This window comes from Zonotrichia albicollis, chromosome 7 (genome assembly GCF_047830755.1).
Source record: "Zonotrichia albicollis isolate bZonAlb1 chromosome 7, bZonAlb1.hap1, whole genome shotgun sequence".
Taxonomy (NCBI): domain Eukaryota; kingdom Metazoa; phylum Chordata; class Aves; order Passeriformes; family Passerellidae; genus Zonotrichia; species Zonotrichia albicollis.
The window spans coordinates 25,133,119-25,150,141 of NC_133825.1; the positions used below are offsets into that span (position 1 = coordinate 25,133,119).

At 39.9% G+C, this 17,023-nt stretch overlaps 1 long non-coding RNA gene across 1 annotated transcript in view; it reads right to left on the reverse strand.

The window, feature by feature from the left end:
• The window catches only part of LOC106630758 (uncharacterized), a 139,460-nt gene that overhangs the window by 119,333 nt on the left and 3,104 nt on the right, over window positions 1-17,023 (reverse strand). The window contains exon 2 of the long non-coding RNA XR_012581086.1: window positions 10,624-10,760. This is a non-coding gene — a long non-coding RNA (uncharacterized LOC106630758). The remainder of the gene's footprint in view (window positions 1-10,623; window positions 10,761-17,023) is intronic.

The following is a 17,023-nucleotide window of genomic DNA, read 5'->3' on the forward strand; positions in this document are numbered from 1 at the left end:
TCCTGTATGCTAAAACCTGAAGGCTGTTTTCCTTTCATTGGTACTCAAACAGGCTGCCCCTCCTAGCTTGCCTTAGTGAGAAACTTCTGAGGGAAAATAAACTTGGTACTTAGCTCGCACACAGGGCTGAAGGACAGCAGGAGACCATAACCATCTCACTGGAAAAATAAAGTAACACCATTTGAACAATAGCAACCCGTACATGGTCCCCTAATTTATGGGAGATACATATAAATGTGCCATTTGAGTTTGGAAAAAAAATCCTTCAGTCTGAAGTAGGAGGAATTTAGCTCTTGCAGTGAAAAATACCATCAATTTTGTTGTGATTGAAAATGAAAGAACATTTCCTCTTTATGTTTCATTTTGATCTTCTTTGTTGTATTGTTTTTAATAGAAGGTTCAACATACATGAAAGTGAAAAGAAAAGAAACAAGACCTGAATTTTAGTCCTTTTTTCCTGCTAGATTTAAAAGTAAAAAAAGTTAAATTTCCTCAGACAGACTCCAGTCCTTTTTTTCTTTGCCTCATTGTGTATAGCAGGTGTTTGTGAAAAGGAGAAAGAAATCCTATCTGAGACATCTCAACTGAAAATTTGGGCAAGTAATTGGAAAGTTATGATTTTTTAAATTTCTACATCACAAAACAACATGTATACATATTATTGTATCTGACATGAGAGAGAGTAAAATGAGGCAGGCCTCACTGGGGCTTCTCTTTCAACAACGTAGGAGAGGAAAGAAAGGTGACTTGTGAGCTGCAGGCAATGTCACACTGCAGGAGAGCAGTTCCATGGCAGCAGCTTTCCTGCACCTGTGACAAAATGCAGAGCACAGGGTTATTTTGCTAGAGAAGGGATCAATAATTCAGACTTTGATTACTTAAAAATAATATAGGAGGGGGAAAGAATATAAGGGGGAGAAAAAAAGGTGAAAATAGTGCCTGAAATTTGGAGAATTTTTCTGTGGCAGGACAGGAATTAATTTTGCCCAGCAACAGAGGCAGTGATCCTGTAGCAGGAAGGTTAGGCTCGTGTACTCATCATGACCCAAATTTATCTTTCAGAGCCTGGGTTTCATATTTTCCCCAGAACTATCTATAACACGCTAAATGTATAGGTAGATATAGGCAGTATCACCAGGAGTGCCTGAGGAACTTCTGCTGCAGCCTCAGTTCTGAGGAAGCATCCCAGGGCCTGGGAAGGCCATGCTGCAGTAGCTGTAGAGCAAACAATAGACACATCAGAGATACTCAGTAAATATGCATTGAAGTAGCAGATCAGATCTTCTAGTTGTAGATCAGAAGCCTGAAAGCCTTTTGAACTCCAAAAGGAGAAAAATAAGAGATGCTCTGTGATGTTTGCACTCCTGCTTTTCTGAAGAGACAGATCTCAACACACACTGAGCCAGTGCAATCTCCTGTTTTAAATTATCTACTCATGCAGGGCTCTGAGTGCAACTCCAGATTTGGGAAAGACAGAAAGTGAGGCCTTGGTTATTCATAAAACTCCAAGGAAGCTTTACAGACAAGATTGCCTGCAGGCCCAGGGCTTGGTATTCTCTGAGCACATCTGTTCAATCCCCCTGGAGCTGGGACTCAGCTCTATTTGGGGTGAAAGGAAGGCAATTAGTATTTTCATATCATCTTAAGTCAGGTGCTCAGAATTGATGGATGCTTGTCTGGGGACTCATATTCCTTGATAGAAGTTATTTTAACCAGGAAGAAAAGACAAAAATTTGGTGAGGCTTAATTTGCCAGATAATTTGTTTACTTTCAGATGTGTGCAATAACCTTTGCAGTAGGTGCATATGAGAACATGACATTTTAGATGAAGAGGAGCATCATTGGGTTTAGCTGAAATGCCTCTTGGCAGGCAGTGAAATGAGTGGCTGCATATTTACATGCAAAATGTCATTTATATAAATCAAACCTTGAACACAAATACCTGGAGATATTGTTTTCCTGTTTGCAAAAGTTCATCATGATATTTTGTGTGTTCTTGGGTATAAGACATGAATTAATCATTTGAAACAGCATTAAGGAGCAGTAGACAGTCACTGCTCCTATTTGGGCAGCAGGTAGAAAAATGGCAAAGTCTTTTCTCCAAATCAAGGATTTTAAGATTTTATGCCAGAATGTCTACTGAGTAAGAATGTCTTACAGAGCAGAATCCTATGCACGTATGGACTCTAAGCTGGAAGTAAGCTAGTTAATACCTTAAAAAATAGCTGATCACTCTTGAGAGCTTGAAACAGAAAAGAAAAAGAAAAGGAATATCTTAAGTGAAAGAAAGTGATATAAGAAATAATTAAGTACAATGCTACTTTAATTCCTCACCTGAGATTAGACCCTCTGCTATGATCTGTTCTGTACAAATCTCTCAGATGTAACACAGAGGGAAAGAAACAGGAGATTTGAATCAGAGAAGGAATAAATAGGATATTTTTGAAAGGTATGTGGATGCCTGAAGATGAAGCCAGTGGCCTGGTGTTTACAAATTGTGAATTTTTGGTGGAGTGGACTCCACTGACTCTGGACATCTGATTTGATGCCTACTCACTCTGAAAAGGTTTTAGTGCTGTTATTTGAGGTATTCCATATGGGTTCCAAACCTAGGACAGAGCTTCTCCTCAGTTTAGCAGACCTGAAATTTAGCAGTATCCTCTTCATGTGAACATTTCAGGTTTTGTTTCTCCCTGAGTCATTCATTGGAAATGGACTCCACCAAAGTGCTGTGCACTACTGAGCGCAGCAAGGTGCAGAATAGGATCTCTTTTGTTTTATGTCTGTAATTTGAAACGCCACCTGCAGGTTTCAGAGGCAAACCACTGTTGAAAGTTGTGGCTATCCTTAATATAAATATAAACCCTTTCAGATGACCATTGTAACACTTCTGTATCCTGAATAGTATCAAAGGGAGGAAAACAATCCTTTGGAATTCATCCTAAATGGAATTGACTACCAAAATGTTATCAGAAAAAATAAGGAGCCCCCTTCCATGGAGGCTCCTGTTAACTGCCCAAATATAAGATGGAATAAAATATTTTTGTGTCAAAGTCTCTAGAAATGACTGCAGTGACTACAGTAAAAGTGTCTTGCTCTGTGGAACTTTGTCCTTCTTTCAGTCTGAAATGTCACAGGTGCTCAGGTGATTTCAGCCCAAGTTAGAGACATTATCCTCCTAAAATTGCTTCCTGTGAAATACTTAACAATTTCAAACTGGATCCAAGAGCAATAGGAGATGTTTAATCCTCCCTGTATCCTTATTGAGGAAAAATGGAGAACTGGGACACATTTGAACAGGTGGAGAAGGGTTACTACAATCTTAATTTCCATTCTCTGAGAAAGCCCACAGGCCTGATATGAGTGAGTTTCAATTGAATTTCCACAGTGGAGTCAGTTGTTATTTTGTCCATCTGACATAGAGAGAGATTGTCTTGTCACAGTCATTTCAGTCACGGCCATCCACTCTACGTGCTTTCGTGTGCTTTCACAAAGTATTTAGTTCCTGCAGGAAGGCTGGCTTTGCTTTTACTTCTTGAGCTGAATTTCCTCTTGCTGCCTTAAGCAATTTTACTTGGAGGATCTGGGCACACAGGGGTAAGGGATACCTCCCTTTGCAGGACACTTTCTTCATACAAAAGGTTCAAATCTGAGTCTAGGTGATTTTTATAACATTTTTACATCCTTTTTGTGTGCTTGTTCTGTTAGCTACAATATGATTTTATCATCAGATTGGGAATCTCCCTGTTCTATGTTTTATGGGAAAAGTAATAGCTTTCATTGACCCATCTGATACAGCTGGGAAAAAGAAAAGTATTTCCTCGGGCCCATCACCTCTTTTCAGATCTGAAAAATAATTTGCATGCTTTCAGGAAGAGTCCTAGCTATGCAGCTGTCTCTTATCACACACTGTTCCCAGCTTCAGAATGCAGGAACAAATGTATTTGGAGTGATGAATAATAAACAGTCTTTATCTCAACACACTCTTCAATCCACAAAGTCTCGAGACACTTCACAAAAAGTAATAAACTTCCTATAAAGAATAAGTCCCAATGTGCTGCCACCTCCACAAGGGGAAGTGGCAAATCAAATATACACAGCACTCTACAAAGGACACAGTTTCATGCAGAGCACTTGTGCATTGAAGCATGCATAAAAGATAGGAAGAGTTTTCAGGGTTTTTCCTCATATCCACAAGCCATTGTCTGTTGATGAAAAGAAAACTGGAAATGAAAGATAACCAAGAACAAAGGTTGCATTATCATGATTTCTAAGTTGAAGTCTTAATTAGATTTTAAAAATACAGCAACCCATATTTTAGGTGAACTTTAAAAATAGAATGGGACTGACCAGCTTGGAATTTGCCCAGAACAACAATTTTGAGACACTTGCCCATTAGGAAACCACTCAGTCCCTGTCAAACATCTGCATTTCTTGATATTTAGAAGCACAGGAGCTGCAGGAGGGCAGTGCCCTCTCAGGCCAGATTCTGGGCATTTGCTAAGTGCCAGCTCAGTAACCTACAAAAGGAATTTCCTGAAAATGTTACTGCACTGCAGCACCATGTACTTGTCTTAACAATTTTCCTTTGAGCTTTATTCTGCAGTTCCTTATGTCATTGGGGCAGCTGGTGTGATTGGGTTGAAGATACAAACCCTTTGTGCCCTGTGGCTGAGGACTTTGGCTGTCTGTGCACCCCAGCCTGATTTTACATGACATGATTGCCACCATGGCAGAGTTTTAGAGAAAAATACTGTTAAGGTGTGAGAAAACCTATGAGCCAAAGCCACAGAGGCTAAGGAAAGCAAAACAATAGGCTCAACAGTATTTGCTGAGATGGGGTTACTTAAAGCTCAGGGATTCAAGAGGAAAACACTGGAAACATGAAAAGCTGTAAAATCCTAGGGAAAGAAAAGCTAAGAATAGGAAGACAGCAAATCTACAACATCAAAGATCAGCCTACCCCAAGCAGCAGAGGCAGACCCTTCCCTCACTTGACTTATGACTGCCTGTTCAGCAGAGACTCACCCAGAATCAAAAGAATATTTGTGTGGTCGTGTAGCACAGTATTCCCAGCTACCCACTGCATATATTCACCAATAAATGAATGTTGTGGACTCTGAAGTTGTTTTTCTTGCTTGCAGACTCAAGATACCCAAGCAAAAGCAACTCAGAGGTGAAGGGCTAAGGAAGAAATAAGCCTTTGAGAGGGAAATCTATTTCCGTACCTCTTTCTCTCATTAATTCCCTAGTGGCCATTTTCTCTGGGAATCCCAGACTACCAATGAACTGTGTGCTCATGGCAGCTGAAGAGAAGACAGGAGATACATTAGTGAAGCCTTTTCTCTCACCTTCCTCTTGGCTAAGGGAGCAGGAAAAAAGAACAGACATAAGTAAGAAATTCAGCAAGATGGGGTAGTTCAGCAAGTAGATGTAAAAAGTAGGATTACTGCCTTTGGTATGATGGTTGTGGAGGCTCAGAGTGTGCTTGTGCTGATCCAAACAGACCAGAGCCATATTTCCATTTCTGAAAGGAAAAGCAGGAAACAGTCTAAAACGATGTGTTCCTTGAAGAAGGAAAGCAAATGCTTTTGTCCCCTTCTAGATGTTTTTTCCCCCCAGAAATTCAGTATCAGTAAACAGGATTTCCATTTAACCTGGGCCGTAGGAATTCAGGCTTGTGTTCCCATCACCTGAAGGCTTCCAGTGGCCCAAACAGGAAGGAGCTGCATGAGCAGGGCTGCGGAGAAAGGCTGTGCTTCAGAGAGCAGCCACCACTGCCGTCTGCAGTACAGACCTATTCTGATCCACGTTAGCTGTGAAACCTGGCTGACAGCCCATACTGGTAATCCTTTAAGCAATGCAGATTTTCTGGTTCAAACTAAGTGTTCCTGTCTTCCCATTTTCATGCTTTAAAAGCCTCCCTTTTTAAATCAGGGTTAAATCACAAACAAACAAATGCTAATAGAAAAGTTCACATGCATAACCCCTGCAGTGTATTTACCTATGTAAATAACATGTAATTTTCACTATTTAATTACTGTTTCATGTCCCATTTCCTGCTATAGTCTATATTTAAATTGCATATTTACCTCTATCTACTTTCTCATAATGTGTCTTGATATGAATATTCATGCCACCATTGAGTGGTTGATTACTTCTGTGCTAACCTTGAAAATACTTCCCTTGCAACACAGCAAACAGCCGGGCGCTGTGGTTGTGTAACAGCAAAGAAAAGAAAATACAATAAATAATGCTCAGGCTGTTTGGGATCAGACCATATTCGCCTTTTTTTTGTCCTCAGCAGGTATTTTTTTCTTTTCATATAAATTAAGCCAAGTTCCTTCTGACTGTAGTTCCCTGAATTAAAACTCTGGAGACCAGATTTCCATAGAAAAGGAGTGGTGCAAGTAATAGGCAGTGCAGATTTCCTACTCATGGTACAGCCTTTTCAGATGGGAGAGAAAAACAGTTTCTCTTGCAGCTGGATGCACATTTCTTTTTAATTATGTGAAATTTGAAAGAGTGTTCCTATTGTTCTAAATCAGAAAACCGTCTGGAGGAGTTATCTGAGGACGAAAGAAGGGACCCAGACCAACAGAATTAAGCCTGATAAAGTAACATGGAAAAGTCTGAATTTGAACTTATATACATTATGACTGGCTTATATCATGAAACTTTGATGTTCAATTTATATTTCAAAACAAAGGCTTTTTTCCTCTTTTTAGATGAATAGAGCAATTTAATTTGGAAAATGAATGATGAGACATTTTTTCAACCTTTCTCTGTTTCATAATTCAAGATATATGGAGAATAACAGGCTAATTTTCACCGATTTCTTTTGTACCTTAATCCCTAGGATGGAATGGGCCATGGCCTGGAAAAGCCTGTTTCCCCCACAGGGATTTTGGAGAAAGTCTAGAGTCACTGTGAGCCTGTCAAACACAGCCAGGTGTTTCCTGGGCTGGGAGACTCTCCATATGCAGGACTATTACTTGTGACAGAGAGGCAGGCTTGCAGGTGGTGGGAAAGGGAATTATCCTATGACAATGTCATCTTGACATATCAGCCACATATAAGAGAGCCTTCTAGCCCTCCTTTACCTCTTTTGGAGCAACACCTGCACAGCTTGGTTCCCCCATCCGGCTTAGTTCATCTCCTTGAGGTTGGCTTAAAGATGCCTGCAAGCAGCTGCTGCTCACCCTTGGGGCACTGAGCTCACAGCCAGGTAACCTGTCCTGCTGTTCTCTTTGAGATGAACACATCACTTTAGCCTACACTGCTTATACCTTCACCTCTAGGGGTGTCTTCTGAGCATCTTCACACCTAAGGCATCATTCTCTGACAGCTTTGCAGTTATGACTCAGTGACTTCAGAGATTTCCAGCCCACAGAAGAGTGAAAACAGGTCTGAGGGTATGAATTTACTTCTGTGAGAAGCCAAGGGGTGTCTCCTACTGAGACACGATTTTATTTCATGGCCTGGGGGGTTTATCACACACTATGGAAGTGTGTGATATCACCACTATGGAAGTGGTTAAGGAAGTGAGTTACAGCTGCTGAGATCATGCAAAAAGTTTAGGCTGATATGGATCTTCACCTAATTAATGCCCAGGGATTGAGAGTTTTCTCAGCTCTGTTGTCTCTCTGCTGTCTCCATTGGTGCCTGTAGAAGGCTCTTTGGATCTGCCCAGTGATGCAGCCCCACAGAGGCCAAATATATTCATTCACATTAAGAACACAAATGGACACAATCAGCATGGCAAGATTTTGATATGGCAGCCTTTCTCCTGGGTCCTTATCATCACAATTGTTACAGCACTGGCCAAGGATCAGGCTAAAATGCAGCCCTGCTATTCCACATGTGGGGGTTTTGTGGAAGGAAAGGTGGACAAATGTGCCCTCACCATCAGTGACCATTGTTGAAAATCAGATCATAATAACTTCATTTTATGGACAGGTCGGTGCATTCTTTGCTGAGGGCCACTTCTTTCCTACACAATGCTTTTAAAAGAGTTCTACTGGGAGAAAAAAATGTAAAAATACAATTGCCAAAGTTACTGAATTAGATCATTGTTACCTAACATGCTGTCATTTTTTTTTTAATTTATGCAGGCTGCATCTTGCTCTTTTACATAGTTCAAAGTTGAGGTGGACAAAGTTTAAGTAACTCCATAAGGAACAGCAGGAAACTATAAGATCCCATAACTGCTCTGAGCTTTAAATAAGTTTCATCTTTAATGATTCTGTTCTGCCTCCAAATAAACTGAAAAATGACTAGAATCTAAAGCTTATTTAGGAAGTTGCCATAGTAACAATTAACTACCTCTAAGCCCTTCAGCTTTATTTTATCTTTTTTCACTGAGGTGCCCTAAATTACTTGAATCCTGAATTGCTACAGTAATATATCCATGTCTTTGAACTAAATGACATGGTTTTGCTAGAACCCTCATTATGTGAATATTGATTGAATTTCTAATTGGGACTAGACATCATCTTTCTGACAGCACCACTGCATGAAGCCATGTAAGACCAAGGAAGATTAACAGAAAAAAAAAAAGGAAAAATAGGAATGTTGTTTCTCTAGGGAAGCAGCTGGGATGATCAAACCGGGGAAGCAGTGAATGAAGTAGAATTAACTTTAATGATTGATTTTATATGGACAACAAACCTCCTCCAGATGCAGTGCTGCTTGTTTCAGCTATTATCCTCTTACACTCTACTCAATAAAAAAATACCAGAGGAACCCAAAGAGACTGACTTTGACCTGTGAATTAAATAATTACTCATTACAATGCAAAGAGCCTATTAACCCTAATTATTCTAATTTAGGTGCATTTTCCACTCACTTTGTCCTGACATGGGCAGTCCTGATACTATAAATTGTTTCATGAAATGTTGTGCCCTACATTTTTCATTATTTTGCCTGTTGTCATTTGACTTTTTCCCCATAAAACAAGCATTTACCTCCTATTTCTTAAACGAGACTCAAGCCTGTAGCATTAACACACACTGCTATTCTCATATCTGTTCTACATTCACATATTTCAAAATGCTCCTGCTTATTTTCTGCATAGCCCTTATTTATTTTTTTGTTCCAGAAAAGGAGTTCATTTTCGTCTCATGGGATCTTTTTACCATGTTTCCCAAGTGAAAGTGGGAAAACAACACTTATCCACAGCATTTTTCAAAAAGGAAGCAGTCTTCCTTACATCAGATAACTACGAGCAGTAAATGGCAGAAATTGAACTTTAAAGGAAGTAGAGGAAAATAATTCCCAATTTCACTTGGTATGCCTTTACTAATGTCAGTCCTACGGCAACAAGGAAAAAGCAGATGACTTTACTATTGCTTTGAAGAAAACAATATTCATCTGGATTACCCTTAAACCTGTCCTGGGGTTTAATAATCACTTTAACAGCAGATAGCTTAAAAGGAGTAGCTCAATGCTGGGTTTGTGTTATTTTCTCCATGTCTGAAAAGAATTTCTGCAAGTCTGCTGAATGCCTTTTTGATAATAAAAGAACAATATCCTAAAGCAAAGATGTTAGCTTCGTTCCTATATCTGACAGGAAGAAACACAATCATGCAATGCAAATAAAATCTGGAACAAAAGGGTAAGATATGGTCATTTCTGAACCAGAGAAAATGATTCAACAGCAGTAGATCTTTTTGTCTGCACTGCAGTGCTCGGAATTTTCATAATTTACATAACTAAGAGATGTTTGGCAGCTCAGCCTTGTAATTCACAAGGAAATAGCATCTGGCTATTTAGACTGTTATATTGACCTTGGAGGGCTTCCTGTACATATTTTTCTCCTGCAAAAATGCCTATTGCTATCACATAAAGCAAAATAGCAGTGACACCAGTGTTCAGAACATTATATAGCATGAAGTAGATCCAGTTCCTGGGCCATGCACTCAGCATAGGACAGGACAGTGACATGGCCTGGCTGAGTGAGGGGAGTTTTCAGCCACAGCTGCACTGAATCTTGAAAGGTGCTAATTTGAACACTACCAAAAGGTATCTACCACCCTCACACGTTCCAGCTAAATCACCCTTCTCCCTTATTAGTCAGCTATGAGTTTCTATATCCTCTTACTGTTTTGCTATATTTGTTATAACAGACTGTACCTGCTAGGACAGGGTAGCTGGAGGTGGCTGCCTGTGACACATCTGATGAATTACAGGTACAATGGATGAGTGGAATAGGGAGAGCCACTGGGGCTGGGGACAGTGTCATTGTCCCTGTGGCATGGCTGTGGCCATCACTCACTGACCAGCAGCAGGCTGCCTTATTGGCAAGGTTGAGCTGGGCTGCAGAGTGCAAGCACTGTCTCCTCCGTGGGTGCTCAAGGAAATGTGGGGCTGCAAGTGGCTTTGAACAAGCTGACCTTTGTCAGCCAGCAGGTGAGTGAGTGGCCGCCCCCTCTCAGCAGCACTGGGACAAACATCACTGCTACAGGCAGCTTCTGTCAGGGCAAATCAAAGGGGAGCAGCTGAAGGGCAGCTGTAACACACACTTAGCAGCAGCAATTCCAGAAATGGTTTTTGATAGTACCTCCCCTTCTCCCTGTTTTTCTTCTCAGGATGGACATGCCATACTTTCTGAAAACATCTCACCTTGGAAGAACTTATTGTGGGCAAGCAGCCACTACATCTTTAGGTCTTTTGGCCCTGGTTCCTGATGCCCTGTCCTCCTTCTCCTCTGCTGTCGTGGCTCGATAGGAAGGTGGTTTGCCAGTCCTTTCCTCTGAGACCTGTGTGGCAGCAGAACAGACAGCATCACAGCCCCAGAGACTGCCCACACCTTTGTTTCTGTGACCACCTGCATGAAGGCTTTGTCTCCCTGACTCTTCCTCTGTCTGCTCTGCCTTTCCTGCACAAGCTGCATGTGGCCTCCTCAATGTGCCCCCACCACATGTGATGCTCAAAACAGAACCTGGATGTACAAACATAACACATGCTTTTTTTTATACATACACTTCATTTGTTCAGCCTGTTTGATTCACACACATTGATTCATGCATTTACTTTCCTTGGAGATATTAATACCAGCTCATACATACAGAATGAGAGAAGAAGCAGCAATAGCATTGAAATTGGCCTGTAACAGATGTTAGTGAAGATAGTTGTGATGTCTGCCTGGCATACATCTTTGTTTCTTGGGTGATGTGAGTGGTACAGAAATAGAGGAGAAGGAGAGAGAAGGATTGTAAACCTGAGGTGTTTGTCTGGAAATGAAACAATTTTGTACTTTCATTGCTTCTGTCTGGAGAGGAGCCATCTTAAAACTATGAATTACACTGTGAACCTGAGGAGAAAAAGCTATACCTTTGATTTCTTGCAGAAACGTGTTGAGGTTTCTCTACAGTGAGCAGAAAGCAGAGTGTGCTTTCAAAAGTAACTGGCCTCAGTTACAAATAGAACCAACTGCTAGAGTCCAGGTGGAGCCTGGTGCTGAGGCAAAAGGCTCAGTGAAAACCTAGTTTGTATCTTCAAATGAAAATAGTGAATTTTAGACAAATGGACAGCTATTTTCCTTTGCTATTTGTGAAAGGACATTTGCATATTACCAAGGAAAGCATTTATACTTACTAGACATGAGAGATGCAGTAAATGAATGACTGGTTGTCAAAAATCAAAAGTGATGGTTGGAATCACTGGAGTATGGAATTTCCTTCTCTTTTTTCCTTACCCCTTGCTGCCATTACTTCTGCAGTTCTCAAATCCAACATAATGGGATAACACCACAAACAAGTACCTGGTATCTACACTGCAAAGATATTTTTTGCTCTGTAAGTTCAATTATGAATGGGCGATATATGTGAGCCTTGAGAGCAAGTTTCTCTTCAATGTAATTTTGCATCCTATTTAAAAAATGAAGTATTACAGTGGGAATAGGTATATTCATGATTCATGAAAACTTTGGGCACGTACTCAGTAGAACACTTCCTAGATTTGGGCGATATGCCCCTCCCTGTTCAAAGTGTGTCCATTCAGAGATATGCTTCAAGATCATAAAATCCAGAAGGAATTAAAAATCTGCCAAAATACTTTCCTAATAAGGCATTCTTTGGGAGTATTGTGCTGAAGACTCTCAAAATAAAAATGTCTGGCTGTCACTTATTGAGGTATTTGCAGTTTCCCATCCCTCAAAACAGTCCACAAGGTGTCCCACTAAGGTCCATAGCTTTTGGAGCCAAACTTTAGCAACCAAGCATTTAAGAATATTAGTAACATAAATGACACATCTCAGAGGAATCAAAGGCATCTCAAATATTAAACATTTATGACAGGATATAGGCATCAATAGGTACTTAAGAGCTTTGTCTAAGTATGAGTGTGAGGAATTGTGTTGCTAACTAGGCAGAGGAAGTTTGTTTTCATAGAAGTTTGCTTGGAAATGGTCTGTTTAAGTAGAGTTCCTGGGCTGAATGAGTAAATACTTTAAGAGGGCACTTATTCTGCTTTAACACCCAGGAATTTCAGTATTTGAGCAGCCATTCTGCAAACTGCAGCCATTGCTTTAGCCAGAGTGTGCAGCTCAGTACGCTGACATGGAGATAACGTGCCACTCACATGAACATCTCCATCACTCCCCTGCATTTCCAAAGGCATCCCCAGCTGAAGCACATCATCATGCTGTGCTCATGAGTTAATGATCAGAGCTAGATTTGAAGGAGTCGCTCCCACTTAGGCACAGCCTGGAGCGTTTCTTCAAAAATTCATTATAAGGATCTGCATGCCATTTTCCATGTGCTTTGAATCAAGGCTTGCACACATCTGAGCTCATCCCAGATCAGGGTCAAATAATCTTGAGATGCTGACATTATATCCCTGTACACATTGCACAAGTAGCTTAGTAATTTCTTGTTCATATTTTCACATATATAGGCTTCTATTCACATCTCTAGTGACTGTATATATTGGGCTAGATAGATTATCAGACTCACCTCAGAGGATGTGATTTATGTTGGTGTGTGTCTCAGGACATGCCACAATCAAGACAGCCACAACACACAGAGTGTCACCATACAATTTGAGAAGGCTTCAGCCCATACAGAATAACACCTTACCCCAGCAGAAGAAACATCATTCCACTTTAGAAAGCTGCAAGTACCTGCCCTTCTTGCTCTTTAACCCAACCTTTTATCCCCTCCTGTTGATGCCCTGCCCCTGTGTGCCCTCTGCTCCCTTTGCTGGTTGGTCAGTGCCCCTGGGCACTCCATGGCTCATTGCTGCCAGTGCTGCTCCCCTGCTGCTCACAGCTGTGCCCACTGGGGATGAGGCTCCCACAGCCCCACCCCAATCACCACAAACCGTGTGCCTGCAGGTATGGATTGCCTTCCTCCAAGGCAACAGTAGTTCTCAAGACATTACACATATTAATCTCAAAAAGATGCTGCTCCTCTCCCTGGGGAATGCTGTTTTCCATACTGCTTTGCATGGTAAACCCCACTGTCTGTTCCAAGCAGGAAAGAAGCTCAAGGAAGAGAGTGAAAACTGATCCATGATAGACTTGATGGATTATTTTCTTTTTTCATGGCTTGTCTCCACAGCTACCAACTTCAGTTTAATTCTTTGTATTCTAATTTTCATTCTCTTAGTTACACATAGATAGTAAATAAATGCTTCCCAGGGAATCAATTTAGCATATTGAGACTTGAACAACACCTGTTGCTAAATATAGATAAATAGGAACTCAAAACTGATATTACTCAGTAGAAAAAATATAGTGGCAAGATAACTACATAACAAACCAGATCCTAAATCACATCGTATCTTTAGTTGTCTTGGACTGCTTGAAGAGAAGAGTTTGGAGACACAAAGTTTCTCTCCTTTCTTGTTCTACCTCCCATAATTCTCTATATTGGTGACTGACCCTTCATAACTTGGAATTTACAGTAACAGCTGTGTGGCAGATAATCACTTGAAGTGGAAATGGAGGCTGGCAAATTTTCTAGAATAACAAAGGTAAAAAGATTTCCAGGTTAGCGCACATGAGATTCGTCTATTGTAACTGGGAATCTTGGAAAAGATAAAACAAAATCCAAAGCAGAATCTTGCTGGGGTTTCTGCTGAAAGGGAATTAATTTTTAAAAATCATGTAGTGTTTACGTTTAACATTGCTTAGCTAAGAACCCCTTTACAGGCACTCTTTTCTGGTGTTGCCTTGCAAGGATATTATGGTTGCTACTGGAAGAATTCAGGTAAAATTCTACTGTTCAGTGTATTGCTGTTGATAATTGCTCCTTTATTTATAAAGAATAATTATCTCAGTGCACAAATATATTCAACATGGACCTCTCTCACTCCTCCTATTCATACTCCTTAGCGTCAAATACAGCTTTCCAACTCTCCCTGTTAAAGAGCACTCCAGTTTCCTCTTTTTAAATTTGATTTTGGCAGGCTGACTGTACTTAAAACTCATGTTCCTTTTGATGTTGTACACTCTACAAAATGGACCATTCAATAACGTTTGGGTTTAGAAGGTTTCACAGTTTGCACAAAGTAATCCAGACAGAACAAAGAAGTAACCATCCAGAATTCTGAAGACACACTCCTGAGTGGATTTTCCCCTGTGGGGAGGTTCATATTTCATACAAATTCAGAGGTTCCAGTAGTGTTTGAGTAATCAGCAAACCAGAACTATGCCAAAAATCAATCGATTTCACTGTGAGTAACAACAGAACTTGAAGCAGCTCCCATAAGGCAGAGAAATTGAAGGAAAAACCAGGGGAGTGAGATAATGTTAATTGGATCCTTGACACGTTACCATTTCCTGCTGAGCCAAGTTTCAGATAAGACATTTGAATGTGGATAAAATGTGATAAGCTAGTTTTGGATGAGTTATACAGAAATTGCGTTTCCTCATCTATCTACATATCATTACACTTTACCATTAAAAACACTTGGTCTAGATGTATCCACAATTTAAATATTTGAGAGCTTACTACAGACTGAAGTGTTACATAGCCTCAGATTTCTCACCTCTACCACAAGTTTCTTGAGGAACCTGAAGGAGCTGTTAAAAGCTAGAGTGAGTTGTATCTGTGTGAAGACATCTATGTACCATGTTAAATACATCTCTGAAGTTCATCTCCTACCTAGAGAAATTCAGTGGTGAGAGGGAGGGGAACCTCATGAGAAATCATTCAGAGGATCTGATGCTGGATGAGAATCAACGGAATCATCTGCAGATCAGTGAAATAATTTGTAAAAGATAACCACTTTCTGTGAATACTTATAACTTTGGAGAAACACTACATGCATTAGAAATCAATGAGGATTTCTTTTCTGAACAGTAATAACAATGAAGCTCAGGGTGGGATTGCTTCGTAATTCTCCTTAGCCTGTAAACAATGGGCCTGCTGGGCTCTTATGCTCAAACTCTTTGGAATGAGTCAGTGGATTTGTTGGGGCATGGATCCCAACTGAAGGAGGATTTTTGTTCTTTGTGTATGAAGGCATGAATATCCAGTGAATGATACTTATACATTACACTGCCTACTGGTTTTAATACAGCAGACTAGAAAAATATTTTGAAGGCATCAAGGGCACCTATTATATATTATGGGATATCATCATGTATTAAATCACAGCCTCCTTAAATCTCTTGAAACAAAACTCAAACTGTTTTGTTTGACAAAACCTCTATCTATCTTTTCCCTCTCAACTTTATTATTCCTATTCTCCTCAGATGGCCCAGTGGTAGGGTGAAATAAATTATGATGCAATGACTAGAAGATTGATCCAGACAAGTGAAAAAAATCAAATGCAAAGCCTTGCTTTTTAAATTATGAGAGCTTTAAACATTTCCTGCAAGAAGATGCAAAAGAGATTACTTGATTCTTGGCTTTTCAGCCATGACCAAACTGAATATCATCCTCAAAACTTTATTGAAACTCAGCCTAAATTCATAGACTTGTTCAGGGCACTGACAAGTGAAACCTTCTGGCCTCTCTTATGTATTAAATCCAGTCTGATATCCTATAGTCCCGTTTCAGTCTTAAAAACTATTAATATGTTTTCAGCCATGTCAAATGCAATAATTCTTCATACAAAGTGGAATCGCTGTTGCCTTTATTCTCTTGGCCATGGGTACTGCTAGCTACAATTTAGCTTGGCAAATGAAGAATCCAGAAGAGTAAGAAATCAGTCCTTTTTAGACTGCTCTGTGTTAATTCCAAGAGACTGCCCTCTAGCCAGCCCTTGCATTTCGTTTGCTACATCTTGCATATAAATATTTTACTGTGCTCCAGTATAAAAGTTTGATAGAATTTGAACTAAAGAAACATGGATGAGACAAGTATATTCAAGCTTATCTTTATAAAATAAAAATGGTTTTTATCTTGGCTCTCTAATATGGGAAGCATATGGGAAGAAAGTGTATTTGGTGCTCTGAGTTTTGCAGGGAGGGAGATTTTATGTTCTCATATTAATCATGAAACACATGCTTGGATATTAAGGGAGATTGTTAAACTGTTCTGAGCCATAACTTTAGAAAGTCATACCTTCAGAGTATCTTTTTACTAAGACTGAAGTGTTTAGAGGGCAGGCTTTTGTATAAAATGATACTAATTTACTAAATGTCTCTGTGATAAGATTTCTCTCATTTCATAGTGAGCAGAACAGTGGAAGGAGATAGAAAAGAAGGTTTAGAAGTGAATTACTTATGAAATTCTGGGTATTTTGTTGATAGAAAGGAAACAAATTATGAGCTCGTAGGTAGATAAATATACTCCAAGCTTGGAAGTATGGATTACTGAACTGAAAAATTGTGTCTTCTTGACTATAATTACATACCCCTAAAAATAGCAAAAAGTGTATTTGGAGTGTGGCGTTCCAAGAGTTTGAAAATTGACGATGAAGAAGTGATGTAATTTGGGACCAATATGTTTCAAGATATCAAAATGTGAGACATGTCAGGATTTTTCTATATAGGAACTGAAAAATGCTGCCCTCCTTGCAGTTACCATCTCTAAAATAGCCAATGCTATAAATAGTAATGCAAGTTTAT